Here is a 17,726-nt window from a genome sequence, read left to right on the forward strand (position 1 = left end):
AAATATCTACTACAGAGGTATCAGATATTGACAGTGAGCTTCCTGATGTGTAATTCCTAGACTTAGATAATGTCTCCTACCGTGTTTATACATACTCCAGATGTTATTCATCCTGTTTGTATCCAATGCTGGTTCCGGTATGAATTCTCGAGGAGTAATGTGGACATTTAAGATTAATGTTCTAATGGCAAGGGACATCACTTAACTCTGTTTTGTTTTGAAGGCAACAATGCCTCAGGACCTCGTGACCTTCAAAAAGGGGGGATATGTAGCGGCGAGGCTAATTAATAAGAAAGAATTAAGTGTTTCTGAGCTTTCCCAAATTAGGCCTCATCTCTCTGTTCATCTCTGTGGTGCAGCCACAGAGAAACTATTCATGCAGGCTGATTTAAGGTTCCTTTGATAAGGACAGCTCCCAAAGGGGGATGCACTTAGCTAAGCCTGGCTATCATGATCAATGGTCATCCATTGGCGCCTATCTGTCTAGGGAGTGCCAGATGGACATCTGGACTGCATTCCTAAGTGTCAGGAGTAAGTGACTCATATCTCACCCTGATCAACCAATCAGGGACTGGTAGGGCCGAGTAACCCACGTGGGACTCTGATGCCCATGGAACTTTCAGCCAATCAACGAGCTGAAGTTCCTCCAGGTAAAAACAGGCAACACAGAGGGCCTGGGAGATTCAGAAGGGATTCAGTAGAATTCAGTGGACTATTCTAAAGGGAATTCAAAGGAGAATTCCAGGGCAGGACGGCCCAGGAGCAGAAGGCTCCCAAGGGCAGGACATTCTCACAGCGTATCCTGACCATCCTGAGACTCAGCCCGGACAACCACGGAACGGCCAGTGTGTCCGAGTGCCAGAACTTTCCTTTGTTCTAAGAGTCGAGAGCAGAGGTTGCCAGAGAGTAACCAGAGGATCCACCCAAGGTTAGCACCAGCAGCAGGCCTCGTGAACAGGTCGGAACTGTGGAAAGCTGAATCACTATTCAGAACTAGCTCTTCATCAGGAACGAACCGGTCCTCTTCCTGACTTGCTGGGACCCACAGTCATCTTTTCTCCTGTGCGCAAACTTTGCTAGTTAAAGCCAACACTAACTAGCCGGTCAGTGAGCATCAGCAGCGCTCCGTCGCAAGCTGCACAGCACAGCCCGGCACCGAGCCAGACAGCGCGGATTGGACAGCAACAGCCTGCAACTGTTTCTTTGTGCCCGCAGGAGATCTGAATCCCCAGAGATTGGATGAGTATTCAACTTCAATGCATTACAGCTCGAGAATTCAATTGTTATCCGAACCAGTTGATATCAATTTAATTCCTAAGAGTTATGTACTTGTTTTGAGTATCTAATGTAGAAGTTATAACCAAGTTCATTTATGAAACGGTCTTAATGAATGATATACTGAACCTCTATATGTCCTCTTGATATGTGTAACACTTCGTAACTGATTGAATATATATCTTTTGTATTCTGATAACCCTCTCGATAAGATCTGTTAGTTTTATATGCATATTCTATGTATTAATAAATGTATCCTCGTGTATTAGTACCTGTGTGTGTGCGTTGTTTGAGTTATGTCACATGGTTGGATTCTAAAGCCATCAAAAGAATCAACTTTGTGATTTACTGCTACAATTAATAATTGTCTCAGTAAATGCCCAAACCCTACAGAACTGGTGCCTTCAGAGAGCCACTACATTTAATTTTGCTATGGCAACATTACATATTTGGCGTCCCTGGGCAGGCTATGGTTACACCATCTTCATGAGGACTTCAGCCCTCATCAGTTTCTGAAAGTGTACTTTGATCTAGAGCAATTTCTCCTGTAGTTACAAGTTCCTCCTTTTGAGGACATGTAACTTGTCAGTTGTATGTCACATCAACTATCGGAGCCATATGCAATTGAATTGTCTGCTACTAGGAGTCCAAGAGCTGCTGCTTTGTCCTAAAGAACAGATATTATCTTTACATGTGGTACACCTCCCAGGCTGCACAAAGTTCCTGACTGACTGGTGTTAAAGAGGAGGATCAGACCAAAATAATTGTCTGCATCTGGATGTTGGGTTGATATGGATGCAGTTCAGCAGAAAGACCATGGATTTTTTACCTCAAGTCTGTTGGTCCATTGTGGTTCTCCCTTCAGGAAACGGTAGCCCACTGAACCTTGTGGCCTTGGCTCACAGCAAGTGTACAACTTGTGTCTAAATCTTTTTTGAAGAAAAAAAAACAAGCCAAGAAAAGGAACATGTGCTTCTAATGTTATCAGTCTATGATCAGTAAACTGGTATAGTTTCACGTAAGACATTAATATGACTTTTGCGCTGAGCAGAAGACACTCTGGCTTGACAATCCAGATCTGCTCCAGTTGAATGACAACATTTCTTCTAATCAAACAATTCACATCCATTTTCTTGTTAGTCTACATTTCCTATGGTAATGTGAATGAGTTTGTGCCATTACAGCCCAAGGATTGTGCTTGGAATCTGGTTTTCAGCCATGATGTGCAAATAGCTTTGAAATTGTGCATCTTAGTTACTGATATTGCTTAAGCAAAGAATCAATCAATATTATTTGCGTAGTGAAATGAATTTAGTGAGTATGTTATCTCTGAACCGGAATATTTTAAAAAAATGAATATTTAGAAAAAAGGTGTTGGGGTGTTTTTTTTTCCTTTTCTTATATGCACATAGGTTAAATTGGCCTTTAAAGTACTGAAGTTGTACCAATCAGTCTATTGTTTGCCATTATACAGCATAACAGTATATGTAGGCTGTCTGTCTTGTCACAACAAAAAATCTTCAGTTGTATGTAAAGTCTAGCAAGCTTTATAAGAACTGAAAAAAATGCAATTATGGCTGTTGAAGACTTTCACACATGACACATTTTTACACAATGATGTAACATCTACTGTAGGTCCAAGTGGATTATTTTAAATAAATAAAGTAGCACACAATTCTCAAGGATTACAGTTGGCTATTCCAACTATAACTGCATTACAAGCGCTAATCTTTAAAAAAGAGAGGCCTGGACCCCAGACTGTTATTTAAGTTTAACAATAAGATGGTGGTCAACAGGCAATTTTGTTTAGCTCCAGGAGATAAATACCAAATTATTTTTAACTGACAAAACCAATTTTGAACAGAGGTTTTTGGGATTTGTAGCTGTTTTCCAATATTTCAGTGTTGATATTTTGATTTAAAACATTGTGTCACACCAAGTTATGCTGAGTTAACATAAAGAAGGTGCAAAGGGTATTGCTGATATTTGTCAATTCAAATTAATCTCATTATTGGTGCTAAAGAAGACTTTGAAAGATTTTGGAAAAAAAAGGTTATATATTGGGTAGTGAAGCAGCAATGTTCTGTCACATGTTCAGTGCCAGTTTCTACTTCTTCATACTTGCATACCTTTTGAAGCTGATTATAGCATTCATTGGTTCAAATAACAAATGACCAAGATGGTTGTGCATCCATCTTAATGTATGTGGGAGCACCATAAATTAAAAGGGTTAAAGGTTAGAAGGAAAAGCACAGTTTGCTATCCTACAGGGTTAATGGGTAAAAGGGAGAAACATGGTTTGGTTTGACATTGGTTTCACTAATAAAAGCGAGAAGCATGGTTCTTTCTCCCCACTACGTTTAGAAGGGATTAGCATGGTTTGCTCTCTTGGAATCTTGTCTGGCAATACAGGCTATGGACCAAGTTAAGATGGGAGGGTTTTAACTAGGGTTTGCCATATCAGGCATTATTATCTACATTTTATTATCCTGTTATAGTACATAGGTTGCAAGGACCCTACTAACAGAAGTTTTATGTATGTAGGTCTACTGACACCATACTACAGTACCATATAAGGAGGACCCGCAACAGTACTAAACAAGGTATGAATGCTGTGTTTAGTAACAGGCTTGATAGATTGTGGACACAGCAGAGTTCCTCACAGAATGCTGCATTTCTTGTTTTGTGATGATTTGCATATCACTTTGGGCTAGTGGATGCTTGGGGATTGTTCAACCTGTAGGGACGAGGTGTATTATTTTGCTTAGAATTAAATGATATTAATTGTTTTATAAACTGCATGCCTAGACCATACAGCCTGTTGCCTGTCATAGAAATGTAGCAGCCACAGGATGATCTAGTGGACTTTGCATGTAAGCAAGTAAGGGAGATGAGCTTTGGATAATGATCTTTCCCAGGACAGTCCAGATCCATTATTATTACTCCTTTAAGATGATGTCCACTGCTAACTTCTGGATGTCTCGCATGGGAGATATAGGCACATCTGGAGATAATTCTAAAAGTCAGAGGGCACGCTCAATCATCCAACAAGATGACCAACCAAACAAGGACCTAGAGGGTGTGGGTACCCACTCCACCTCGTAGCTTCTTGACCAACCACCAGCCGTATTTTCCCCAGTTAAAAAGCAGTCCATCACCTTTAACTTTGCTGCCCTCCTCTTTCCGCTTAACCAACTTGGCTGACAACAGAACCACACTTGTTGTTTGAGTTTTGAGACTTAAACCTGAAGCGTCGAGTTAGAGGTTGAGCCCGCATGTAAAGACAGAATTCTGCCCGAGGTCTAGCCTGCAGCACAACCTCATTACCAGCTACTGTAGCTATTGTACCACCGTGGGTCTGTTGATCACCGGAGCAATACGGTTGGAATTTTCTTCAACACAGTTGAATAAAGAATTATTCAGCAGTAGCTGCGATTCCAGGAGCTAACCTAGTTCCTCCCCTTTTTGTGTGATTCACCCCGATAGAGCAGACTTTGTCCCCAGTTCAGCTGAGTGGTTACCCAGGCAATCCATTTGAGGGAATTGACTGTCAGAGCAAGGGTACAGCAGGATGCCTCCTCTCTCCCCAGTCTTTCTCCCTGATATCTCTAGCTGCCTAAGAACTGGAGTGGCACAGAGCTAACAGAGCACTGATTGGACACTGGTGTAAGGAACCCAGTCAGCTGTTCCCTCATCCTTCTGCATGGAAGGTACAAAACCATGGTTGTGGATGAGTATAATTCAATATCCACTCTCTCAAGAAAAAAAATGTTTATTAACACATTAATATCAATTTAATTAATTTAAGTAGCCATAGTTACTTGAGTAACTGAAACAGAGTGCATGAATGTTGATTATTCTAATGACTAATTAGGAAGTTAGTGTAACCAACGGTATACTAACCATATTACCCTTGTTTTTCTGTATCTTTCAGCTTGATATTTTAAATATTTTGTGTATATTGTTGTTTTTATGTATCAATAAATGTATTGTGTGTATTGCAAATCCTTGTGAAAACTCCTTGTTGTTCTGTTGATTGATTCCTAATAACCAAAGCAAACTCACGCAATTTACTGTTACTACTAAATATTGTATCAGCAAATTCACCAAAAAACCCTACAAACCGATCTGCAAAAGATTTCACATTTATATCATCAGACATTAGTCGATTTCTAGGACAGATTTAATTTTCATATTTTCACATTTTCCAATTCCTTTTCTCTAAATTTCATGATGTGGACATTCATCCAATAGTCCCTTCTGCACAAAATGCAATGTACTAAAGTATAATACTTAGACATGTTCCGAATAAAAACTTCAACACTAATTCAGAATGAATCGTTTAAATTTACATTTAATAAAAACATTTTTATTAGATTATGGCCCAGTGAACGACTCAGTATCAGAGCAATTGGAATCTGAGTGACCAGAGGGTGAGCAGAGTTTTTTAAACATGGAGCTAGAAATATATACAAAATTAAATATACAAAATTAAATACACAAAATTAAATACATAAAAATTATTTTAATTTTGTGGCAGCAAATCAAACCATCTTCTGGCTTTGACACATGTGACAATGACAGCTTGGTTAATATTCCAACTATTAAGACCTTGGAATGTGACAGTTTCCAATTCAGTTCTAATAAATTCTAAATTCCTCTCCTTTTATTCTATATTACATAGCTGTGACATTCCACGTTATGGTGACAAATGTGAACAGTTTCTCAAAGACCTTCAGCTGCCACATCTTCAGCTCTTGGTGTCATGATTTCATGATTTAAGTTAAAAGATTGCAGACTTTGAACAAAGGAAACTCCCATGTGTTTGATCTCATAGTCGCTGTGTTTTTTTCTTGCCTTTTAGGGTTAGTCGGTACTCTTACTACTTGACATGATATAGACAGCTATGGAGCAGGGCACCTACACTAGGGAATTACTATTTCATTATATTTACATGTGCAAGGTCTCTACACCTGTTCCTAATAAATTAATAAGATAAACTATATTCCAAAACACTAGCACATTGGTTTGTCTCTCTTTGTTTCCTTCAAATCGTCATTGATCCACCCATTATCCATTCCATATGCTGAAAAACCTTTAATCATATGGAAAGGGACAATCTCTGGTTGGTATTAGAACATATGGGAACTGTGTTAAAAGGTCTTGTATGTAACCCCTTCAGCAGTGGTGGTGTCAGGCACAAAGGGTTTTCCACCAAACAGAACTCCAACACTTGTCAGAGATGTACCTTCTCCTTGCAGCTGTTTATTTATTTTAGTTTAGTTATTAGAAGAATTAAGTTAATTAAAGGGGACCTGTAGCCCCAATTTCTCAGACAGATTATTAAATCTTGGTAACAAAATAAATTCAGTCTAGAAAAAAATAGTATAGAAATGACAGTATTGAAGAATTTTACAAATTCTAAATTAAGCACAAAAACATTAACTTTGTGAAAGTACTGTTGTCTCAAACCCCTGATTTCACCAAGGACAAGAGCAAGAGTTCCCATGAATTGTGAAGTGATGTGGCCCTTCCTGCTCACTACTCCTGTGAATAAGTACAGGTTGTGCAACAGACATTTCACCGCAGAAATGTTCCAAGGTGATCTGAATGCAGATAATACAGGCAAGTAGTATTTGTCATCAAAATTGTCTCTCTCTAAGTCCAGAGTGATATTTCTTTTAAATTAAACCAGATATATTCAGAAGTCTGCTTGTTTACAATGTAATAAGGCCACGTCATGTTTTCGGAAGCTTTATTGCCCCGTTCTGAATTGCAGCATGTGGCGCTGAACATACAGTACCTGGAAATCTGTCTATTGTGTAATGTAAATTGGAGGTTTTACTAGGTACTATGTACATTTTACTTTTATTGTGGTTTGAAAAACACTCATCACTGCTGATTCTTCCTGACTCCAAAATATAAAAATAGCGTTGCAGTTCCCTTTAAGCCATTTTGTATGACATATGCCATGCAGGTGAACTGTTATATCATCTAGTTTCAAGATGTGTGGAGAGAGTACAGTATATATTGAATATGAACGAGGAAGGATGAGTAAGCAGAAAAAAGATTTGAGAAAATACCCCAGTAGACTGTTATGTTGGAAAAGACCTTTTATCTGGCATTTTGTAACTCTACTCCATGACAGGTCAGGACTGTAGGGCTGCCTAGCACAAAATCTGACAAAGTCATGCAGCAAAGCTATTTAGATCAAGAGTGTCAAATCCTGGTCCTGGGGGAAACAATCCACCACGTTTGAGTTTTCTTGCTAACACTGCTAATGTCAACTAGAAAAGTGTGAAAACATTTCTGATGGTGAAGATGCTAGAGCAGGGGTACCCAACTTTTTTAATGTAAGATCTACTTTTCCATTTGCCAATCCAGCGCGATCTACCAGTGTGCATTTGAAGCTCTGATATAGGAAAAACAGACTGCAGGCACATCAGTACAATAACGATACCCATTACTAAAATGACAGTAAATAAAAGCAAGTGACTCATGCTACAGTGAACATGTTCCCCATTTTAGAAAAAAGAATATCCTATCTTAATGTGAGCATTGGCACTGAGAAGCTTACTTGAGAACACTTGTATTTGTTTTTAACGTGTTGACACTGCTGATCATGTCAATGATGTTTTTATTTTATCCCTGCAGCACGACATTCACCTCATTCAGCAGTTCAGTCAAGTCTGTGAGGAATGCTAAATCCAGAAGCCACTGGTCATCCTCTAATTGGGAATACTCACCATGTTTTGACGACTTGGGAAACTCTTTGATTTCAGGCAACAGCTGTCCGAACCTTGCCAAAAATGTTTGTTTTTGAAATCTCCAAACAGCAAGTCAGGAGCCTCAGCAAATGCTTTCTCTATTCTCGATCCCTGAATGACTTTTTGTGTTTAGCCAGGTTCACACAGAATGATGTGTTGATTGCCGCTTTCCCTCTTGTATTAGGCCTTGTGAAAACCAACTGCTGCTAGCTGAGAATTTTTTTTTCCAAAACTCTCTTTTAGCGGGAGAGTCCACATCATACGTTTTCTGTGCAGTTTTGAAATGTTGTTCTATATTTCCCTTTTTTGCACAGATGCTAGCATTACAGTCTTTGAGATTACAGAATGTGGAAGTACAAAAAAATAATCATGCTCCCATTCCTTGTGGTAACTGTAAGTTTTCAGTCTCTTTGCTTCATCATATTCGCTCAAACACTACAACTATCAAATAGGCAATTAAACTTATCAAACTGTTGTCGAATTTGTCATGGCCAGTCTATTTCGCTCCACTATGCACTGTAGTGAATGTGAGGTTCGTGCGGCAATAACCAAGAGAATGTTCTTGGGTAGCACACACAACTCTTTATTTACGAAGCTCCTGTAGCCTTTTTTTCAGTGTCAGCCAGCACTCAGGGAAGAGACCTCTACAACCCATTCGACAAGGGTTAAACACACACAAGGGCAGTAAAATGCATGGCATTACATGCACAGATCTGAAAGAATTTTTAGGCTATTGAAAAAAGTAAATAGTCAAATAGCCCATTGATTTTTTACCCAGAGATTCTTGCGATCAATTAACTGGCAAGCACTGGATTGACTGGTTGGGCACCCCTGCACAAGAGTGACAAAATGAGGGATAGTTTTTAATTTTTATTAGTGAAATATCTTTCACTTATTGAAGTTTTTCTTACACGCATCATAATGCGACACTAAGACACACTTTGGTACCCTGTTATGTTAAAAATGAAACGTATATGTGCATTAGTGCAATGATACATGGTTAGATAGTACTGTGTGTAGGAGGATACAGTGGTTGACAAAGTCAGTGGCTGGTATTTTTGCAGATTTATTTATGCAATCTGTGAAGTGTGTGTGTTTTTCTTCTCTTGGTAGCTGTTTTTTTTTCTAAATAGTTTTTTGAGTGTGTTTGGAGGAGAATGAACTGTTCAGTTTATCAGTGGGTTGACTGCTTATTTTATGGAAGAGGTGAGATATTTCGGAACTGGTTGGTTTATTGATGGGGTGGGCACAGGTATGTATCAGTGTTCATTCATACAGTATCTCTGATATTTGCTCTCAGAATGAGAGTGTGAGCAACCTTAGCCACACTGTCAACAATTAGTTACCATGAACACATGAGGGAGCTAAAGCGCCACTGCTGTTCTCAATGTATAGCAATTATATCTCAGTAAGACAAAACAGAAACACAGTCTGGCAGTAGCCCTTGTACTAACTTCTTCCTTCTCAAGGTGCTGAGAAGTAGTGTTACCTCAGTGCCAGTTAATAGTCTTCAAGTGCATTAAAAGAATCACAAGTTTCATTCTAAACTTAAAAAAATAAGCACTGGTAATTACTACTACACCGGACTAAAATATATTTTATTTTTACTAAAACCAGCGAGAACTTTGTAAGACATATTTCATGATGACCATGTTACTCATTTTATTTTGTGAACAGGACACCTTATTAGAACATATAGGCAGAACTAAATAACTCAATTACTGCTCAAATCTGGTAAATTACTCAAATTTCCTTATTATAGGACAGAAGGAGTAATTTATACATAAATGTATTTATTAAAAACATTTTAGTTTTTACTGTTTTTACATGCTCATTCAGACAGTTTGGATGCCATGGAAATTGTCAATATCAAAACAGACTGTAGATTCTTACAGTTGCAAACCACATCCTGTAATAATAGTTAGCTTAAAGTAATTCATGTCCTGAGTTGAAAAGAGAGTATACAAAAAGCTTGTTCAGTTTTGAGAAGAATTTGTGTGATATCTTAATTGAGACAAAACAAACCCACTGAGCCGTGAAAGGGAAATCTGCTTGCATTTTAAAAATGCACATCTTCTTCATACGTACTGTATTTGTTTGGTGGTTTTACCATAATATAATTAGAATAGTATTAGAACACACCTTTCAATATTTTCTGTGGTATTGCAAATATCAAGTTTCATGCAGGTATGTTTGTGAAGGAGAAATGACAAAAATGGTATTTTACAAGCACAACTACATTTTAAGGAAGCAAAAAAAACTAAAAAATTTGCTTTATATTTATACTGTATATCAATCCATGAATATTGTAGTTTCCCTTCTCCATTGTCTTTCTGTAGTATTGTATGTTCTGTATGCAACAGATTTGATATCTAATATGGCAGCAATGCACTGTGCCACAAACATTAATCAAATTTTATTAAATGATTTTTCTAGATAAACCTCTTAATAATCTTAATAACAGCTAAATAATTAACTGATTACTAATAGAAAACATTAAAACAGTAACAAGATAAATTTTAATTTCTGTCCATGAACACGACAAATCAAGTTTATCAGCTAAATCTTTAGCAGTGGAATGATAATGGAAAACTAATAAAAGAGTACATGGTCTTTTTTATCTAATCTGAGATATATTTGAATTAACAGCAAGACAAAATGATATATTAACATTAATACAACTTTAAAACCTTGACAATCAGTGGTACTTGGCAGTCAGTGCTACATTTAATTAGAAAAGTAATGTTTAGAGATGATGTAGCAACAAAAATATATTTTCTTTTATCTAACCATGCATTAAATGTCATCTGTAAGGTGTTTTCTCACTGTAGATTTGCCTTAACATTTATTCAATTTCCTTTGTGTCTTCTACAAAGAACTCAGAATCTAAATAAATTATTTATATAAATTTAAAAAATTGATGTAAATTCAAAATGAAGAAATCCTAATACCGATCCATTCACCAAGAATAACAACACCCAAGAATTAAGTGTATTGATTCACAATTTGTATTTTGTATAATACAAGTGTATTATTCACAATTTGACTTAACCTGCTTGGCTGAGGGCCATAGGACAAGGAGGCTAGAACCCTAACGCAGAGTGACGAGTGACCAAGGCGCAACTACAGTATAAATGTGGCGATGAGGTGGAGGAGGGATGCAAAAGATGAATGTGAGGGAGAGAAGGAGATAACACGTAGTATTTATAGTTTTTATGTGAGGAAATGGCATCAGGGATGATTACAAATTAATTATAGCTGATGCTGATCAAACTGGGCTGTTGTCATCCCTCCCAAATGTTCATTATAAACTACATTAATGCTCTTTATTAAAAGCCTGATGAAAATCTTGATATACCACATACTATGCTGTGTTTATTTCTATTACAGCTGTTGTATGTTCAAAAACTTCATCATGTTAGTTAAGCACTTCATCATTCATTTTCACTCCATGTCCTGGTTGCAATACTGCTTCCACTCTCTCCTTCTTTCTCCAGTCCTGTTGGCTGTAGCTGCAGTGGGCTGAGCTATCTTAGGTAGCCATGCCACCCTGGAATACCAGATCTGTGCATCCTCCTTTTTGCTTTTCCTGAGAGCTCGACAGCATGAATCTGCTCCCCATGGCCGAATCAGCAACACCTGTCCCATTGCACTGCCCACACTGCAGCTTCAATTCAATTCACTTCAACTTGTGGTGAAGCTTTAGTTCAAGTCTGCAAATTGCCCTGCACCACAGATTCAGCATCTTCAGTTCCAGTTCCAAGTCTGCACCCAGCTCTCCATTCCCATCTGCACAACAACTCCTGGCCTTCAGATGTGCTTCAGGAGACAACCTTCGTTATCCAGGACCCCAGGGATCTTTCCATGCAGTCATCTTTTCCTTAGCCTAGTAGCCCCGTTCCTGTTCCGTAGAGACTCCCACCACATTAGCCTTCTCTCCGGCTGCTCTCATCCCTGCCTCTTTTCTGGCTTCTCTCTAGGGCAGGCTTTTTCTCTAGACCTTTAGGACTCTTTTTCCTTTCTCTCACCTTCTGTTTTTCAGGCTATCTGGGTCACATTTTCACTTTTCTATATTTTCCCTTTTCCTAGCCACCTTCCAGTGCTTCAGCACAGTTTTCTCCTTTTTCTTTTTAGAGAGCCAGGCATCCTGTTTCTACTCTGACACTTGGTGAGCATTACCCATTAGCCTGAGCTCCTTGTGGATTCCTTTGTTCTCGGTCTCTGACTGGGATCATTCCCTTTAGCTGTGCTGACTTGTGGCTCCGGGAGATAAGAGGGTTTTTTCGTTGCCCGTTCGTACCAGATATCTCACCCTAGTTGATCCAGAGGGTGCCTGGGTATCCGATTCCATTTGCACCTGGACTCTTCCGTCAGAGTGAAGAACCTGGAAGATCAAGTTGACAGCTCACGCCTGGAAGGTTGACATTAAGAGGGCTGCCCCCTGAGACTGGTGTGGTCTCCTTTTTTGGGGAGCTCAGCATTAGGTTCCGCCCCAAAGCTGAGGTCCTTGATTCCGATCAATGAGCTGATATGGGCAATGCCTCTGAGGGCTGTGCCATGCCAGCCTTTTTTTTGCCTGGGATGCATACAGCCAGCTTCTCTTCAGACTGTCCTATATTTTTCTCTTATCTTTTTTATTACTGACTGACCTGGGGTATTGCCCACTGGTAAGTAATCTATTAATCTTTTATTCTATTATCACTCCACCTTTCACTGCACATTCCCTCGGTCCTAGAGAGCTCAAGCTCCAAAGAGTTGGATTTCCATCACTCTCCGGTCTCTTGTGTTTGGGTTCTGACTAATCACCACCTGGACAGCTGTATCTACAGTAGCTGCGTTGTAACAGTGTGCCTGTCCTGTGATGCACTAGTGTCCCAAAAGGGTGTACCCTGCCTTGTGCCTGTTTCTTGCTGCAAAAGGCTCCTGCTCCCCTGTGACCCTGAATCGAAAGAAACTGATCAGAAAATGGGTGCATGGATTGCCACTATATTAATAATATATAGGCAGAAAAACTCAGGCACTCAGGTTAAATATCTCCCACCCCCTACATTTTATCCTTTCTCACACCTTTAGAAGCTAACAAAATATGTTTTGGAGAAGTCTGCGGTCTCTGTTTGATTATAAAGGTGGTCAGCTCACAGGTCTGAAGCAGTGGAAAAGCACTGAAAGGGAGAAGCAAATAAATATTGTTCTTTTAACTGGAAAGTCTTTTCCAGGACTTCTAACTCTTCATTGTCTACCTCCGAGAATCATATTGCCATACAGATCCTTTTGCCTGGTATTTATTATTCTTATTCTATAATCCTACATTTTATAAAAGTAAAGCCTATTGATCAATCTCACAATTTTCAAGTGAATCTCAGCTTTCTTGAGAATTAAGAATGAAATATGACCAGAGCACAATTCAATCCACAGAGGTGGAAACTACATGGAAGTGCATTTAAAAATGAGAACAGGAGGCACTTCTTTATTCAAAGAGTTATGAGAATATGGAATAAGTTACCCATCCATGTACTTGTAGTTGTAACTGTATTCTTGTAGAAATAGCAGATGTGATCCTTGGATTAATTACCTACTGGTTATCAAAAAAGACAAAAAACATGACAGGCTTGATGGACTCCTGTCATTTGAACTATTATTATGTTTGTGAATTTTCTTAAACAGTAAACATGTAAACAGCTTATACAGTAGATACCACCTCTTGTGTCTTTCACTATATTTGGTACAATTGAATTTGCTGCTTCTTTCCAAATTGGCCTCTTTTATAGTAATATTTGTTATTGTTGAACTTTCTCTTTTCTTGCCTGTGGCATGTTGTTCATTTTTTTTCTTTGGTACACATGAATGAAATATTAATATGCCAGCCAGACAAGTGTTCTCCTGAGTGTAGGCGAACTCTTTGATTATGGATTCTAGCCTGGGTCATGTCATTAGCCAACTCTGAAAGGGATTTCCCAAGTAACGGCACACAATTGACTGACCTCTGGATATTTGCAGACGTGCTTGTGCTGTTGGTTAGGGATGTGTCTTTTCTCCAATCATGCTGCTGGTGCATGATGACATGTTATAGATGAGTGGCTGAAAGGTGGACAGATTGAAAGAGTCTGATTAGACTTCCTCATTTAGGCAGTTGTCACAGTGTATCTCCTGTAAAGCTCTTACCCTCGTAATGAAGTTGGGGGTGGGACAAAAAGAAGAGTGATACAACACAGAAATCTAAGAGATTTTCACAGCTACCAAATTTAACCCCTCCTCTGTTTGAACACTGAGCTTTCACAGCCCCATCCCCCAAGTAGTTCCAGGTAGAACTGTTGTCTTAGTTTTGCCAGCAGCTATATCACCCTGCAACTCACAACTCGAAACCCACTGAAGATAAGCAGGTGTAAGCTAAGATTGCTGCTGGAAGAGGCATTAGTGGGGCCAGTAGGGGGCGCTCACCCTACAGCCTTTACCAATCATGACCTCCTAATAATCTCCATCTATGAATTGGCATCACTACTCTGTTCTTCTGCTCACTGATAGTTGTTGTGTGATAAGCATACTGGGTTGCACATTGATGGTGGTGGAGGGGAGTCCCCATTAATTGTAAGGCGCTTTGAGTAGAGTGTCCAAAAAAGCTCTACAGAAGTATAAGAAATTATTACTACTATTAGTAGTAGTAGTAGTAGATTGCTCTATCACACCCTGCTGACATTCAACACTGCTGTTTCAGAGATTCTTGGTTCCTGGGTTTCACAACTGGGTCAGCTGCTTTTGCATGATCTCTCCCCGTCTGTATGAGATCTACTGTAGATCTATTTTCCTTCCACATTCCAAAATCATTCTGGCTAGGCTAACTGGTGCTTCTAATTTTTCCCTTTGCATGAGTAGATTGGATGCCAATGATCATGATGAATTCAATGAAGTCCCACATCCTGTCCTGTTTTTCTGTGATTGCCTCCTGTTTGCTGCAATCTTTAGTAAGTTTAAATGGCATTCTGACAATGTAGGAATAATGCCAGTAATGAGTACTTAATTTTGATGTGTTCTAGGACTGTTGTGAACCAAACCTCATCCACAATTAAGATTTGAAAACAGCTCTGTTTCAATTTCAAAAGGTTTTCAAAAAACTTAAGTTGATCATTCAGAAGAAATATTTATTTCCAAATACTTTACATTAACCATATTTTACTAGGTACAAACACTGTAATTAACAGATTTGTTTTCAAATGCTCTGTACTCATAAATGTAATGAATTACCTCTTTAACAATGTATTTAATATCTTTCTTAGTCAAGTTTAAGACTTAAATAGAACTCTATATTTTGAATAAAAAACATTTTAATAGGCTTTAATTGTGTTATATTTTGGTATTACAGTAGGTATTATAATATTTAGGCATCATATTTCATGTTTATTATAGTTTGGTATTATTATTATTACTACTGCTGTTGTTGAGAATATTTAACAGTATATTTGCACATACTGTATATGGATATTCATATATATAATATTTTCATTATATTTCAACATATGTAAACTAATATAGATATGGTGTTAAGAAAAATGTATTTTAATATTTTCAAATAACTTTATTTGCAAAAATCTGTTTTTAAATAATACATTTATGAGATGGTGGTAATCATTTTGTAAAATGTGTCTATGTGCACATGACTAAAATTCCTTGACGTAAACAGAAATGTCTCTGCATAATGGCACCTACAGTACCACAGCTATACAATGAAGTTCTGAAAGAGAATTAAAGATTTTGCAATCAGTCAGTCACATATGTAAGACAGTGGAAGAGCAAGTTCCCTTCCATGTCTGAACTTTGAGCAGCTACTCCTTTTTTCCACTTGCTTTAAACCGCAATCAATACTGTTTTGATTATACAGTAGCTTCTGCTGTTTCAGTTCCTCCTATAACTGCTGTCTGAAACTGAGAACAGTATGTACAGTGATAGTGGTACAGAAATACACCACAAACCACCAATGAAACAAGGACAAATGCACTTTAAAATGATGATGTGAACAATGTCAGCAATTGTGGCTCAGCCTACGTATTTTTTCACTTTTACAAGGTTAACTGGAGACTCATTTTCCCTACTTTTAAGTATGGTATTCAATTTTCTTATGCAGCAACTTTTTCTTATTTTTATTAGTTTAATATTTCTGTTGATGTGTTTCAATATAACACAACATATACAGTATGATGTACTGTATGTTTATGGACATGCTGTGTCATGACCATGAGAATTTCTTATCCCAGGGGTTCCTTATCTTCATTGTGCTGGCAGGGGTTCCCAACCCCGGTCCTGAGGATGCATATGCAAGACAACCTTGGTTAGGTACCTAACCACACAATTAACCTATTAATAGGATTAATTAAAGGATTAAATTCTTTGTTATCATATATTAAAAATCTTTGAGATTTCCTTTTCACTATTGCATATCATAAGTAGTTTAAAATCTCCAACCTTCAAACAGAAAAAAAGTTCAAATAAGGTCTCGGTTAAGTAAAGAACACAGCTGGAATAAAAAAAAAAAAAAGGAGTGCTCATGCCCAGGATGAGGAAAGCCCTGCCAGTGATTTATAATCATTCAGGACAAAAACTAATAGGAAACTGGAAAATGTTTTTTTTTTAAATGTTGGTCCCTGATTAACTAAAGAGCTCAAATGCAACACAAACCAGCAGGTGTGTGAATCCTCATTTGAACAGAACTACTTTTTTTTTGTAAATTCTAACTGCTTCATCCAATTCAGGGTCACAGGGAAGCAAGAGCCTGCAAGTAATCGCAGTAAGCTTTTGGCCCAAGGTACTGTATGAATACACCTTGGATGGGACACTAGCCTATCGCTGCGCACACACTGACACTAACACACTCACACTAGGGCCAATTTTCCTAGAAACCAATTGACTTAACATTATTCTTTTGAAGAATGGGAGGAAACCCAAAAGGGAGAAGAGACAGCACCTTGCAGATAGCACACACATCTCAGTTAAAAAAAAAAAACATTTCGGTTTAAATAATTAAGTCCACTACTAGTAGCCTTTGCAGAAAGTAAATAAACTGCTAACGGGAAAGTCCCAAGAAATTCCCTGCATTTAACAATAATTTACAGCTACACAAGTTTCTGTTGAAGCACTATCAAGTATATATCTTAAATTACGCCAAACAACTCCCCAGAATTCAGTGATATTGCACAATATCATAATTAGATTCTATCTAGAATACTTGATTCGCTGTATTACATAAGAGGGTTCTTCAGGAAAAATCTGTAAAAAAATTGTGATTGAAACCGGAACAAGCTCGATCGTTTCTCTTGAACAAACAAGACTGATTTCAGCCGTGACTTTAAACATTATTACTTGTACAAATACAGATTCTAAAGCCATACTCAGATATATTGTAAACGAATCAAGGAGATATACAGTAGTTTATGAGGACAAGAAATGAAATCTGGTCTACTGACCTATTTACGGGCTCCCGGTGCTCTTACAGGCATTTAGAACTCTTACATTTTTAAAAGTTTAAAATGTTGTTGTTACTAAATCCTTCCATTTTAAATGACTATGTCACAGACTGAAAAAGTAAAAAGCCCCTAATATAAATATTTCAGACAGGCATTCAAAGTAAAATCTTGTATTTCACTGACAAGTCCTTTGTAGGGCGGGACTCTTTTTGTCGCTACTTCCCATTTTCGC

The 17,726-nt window shown here is 38.1% G+C and overlaps 1 long non-coding RNA gene across 1 annotated transcript; it reads right to left on the minus strand.

The window, feature by feature from the left end:
* Nucleotides 1-5,609: 5,609 nt before the first annotated feature.
* On the minus strand, nt 5,610-17,725 carry LOC148676403 (uncharacterized). The gene is made up of 3 exons (XR_015926706.1): nt 17,495-17,725; nt 14,024-14,120; nt 5,610-12,426 (listed from the first exon to the last, which is right to left on the minus strand). It is a non-coding gene; the product is annotated as an uncharacterized LOC148676403 (long non-coding RNA).
* Nucleotide 17,726: the final 1 nt, after the last annotated feature.

This window comes from Lepisosteus platostomus, chromosome 2 (assembly GCF_059453375.1).
Source record: "Lepisosteus platostomus isolate fLepPlt1 chromosome 2, fLepPlt1.hap1, whole genome shotgun sequence".
Classification (NCBI taxonomy): Eukaryota; Metazoa; Chordata; class Actinopteri; order Semionotiformes; family Lepisosteidae; genus Lepisosteus; species Lepisosteus platostomus.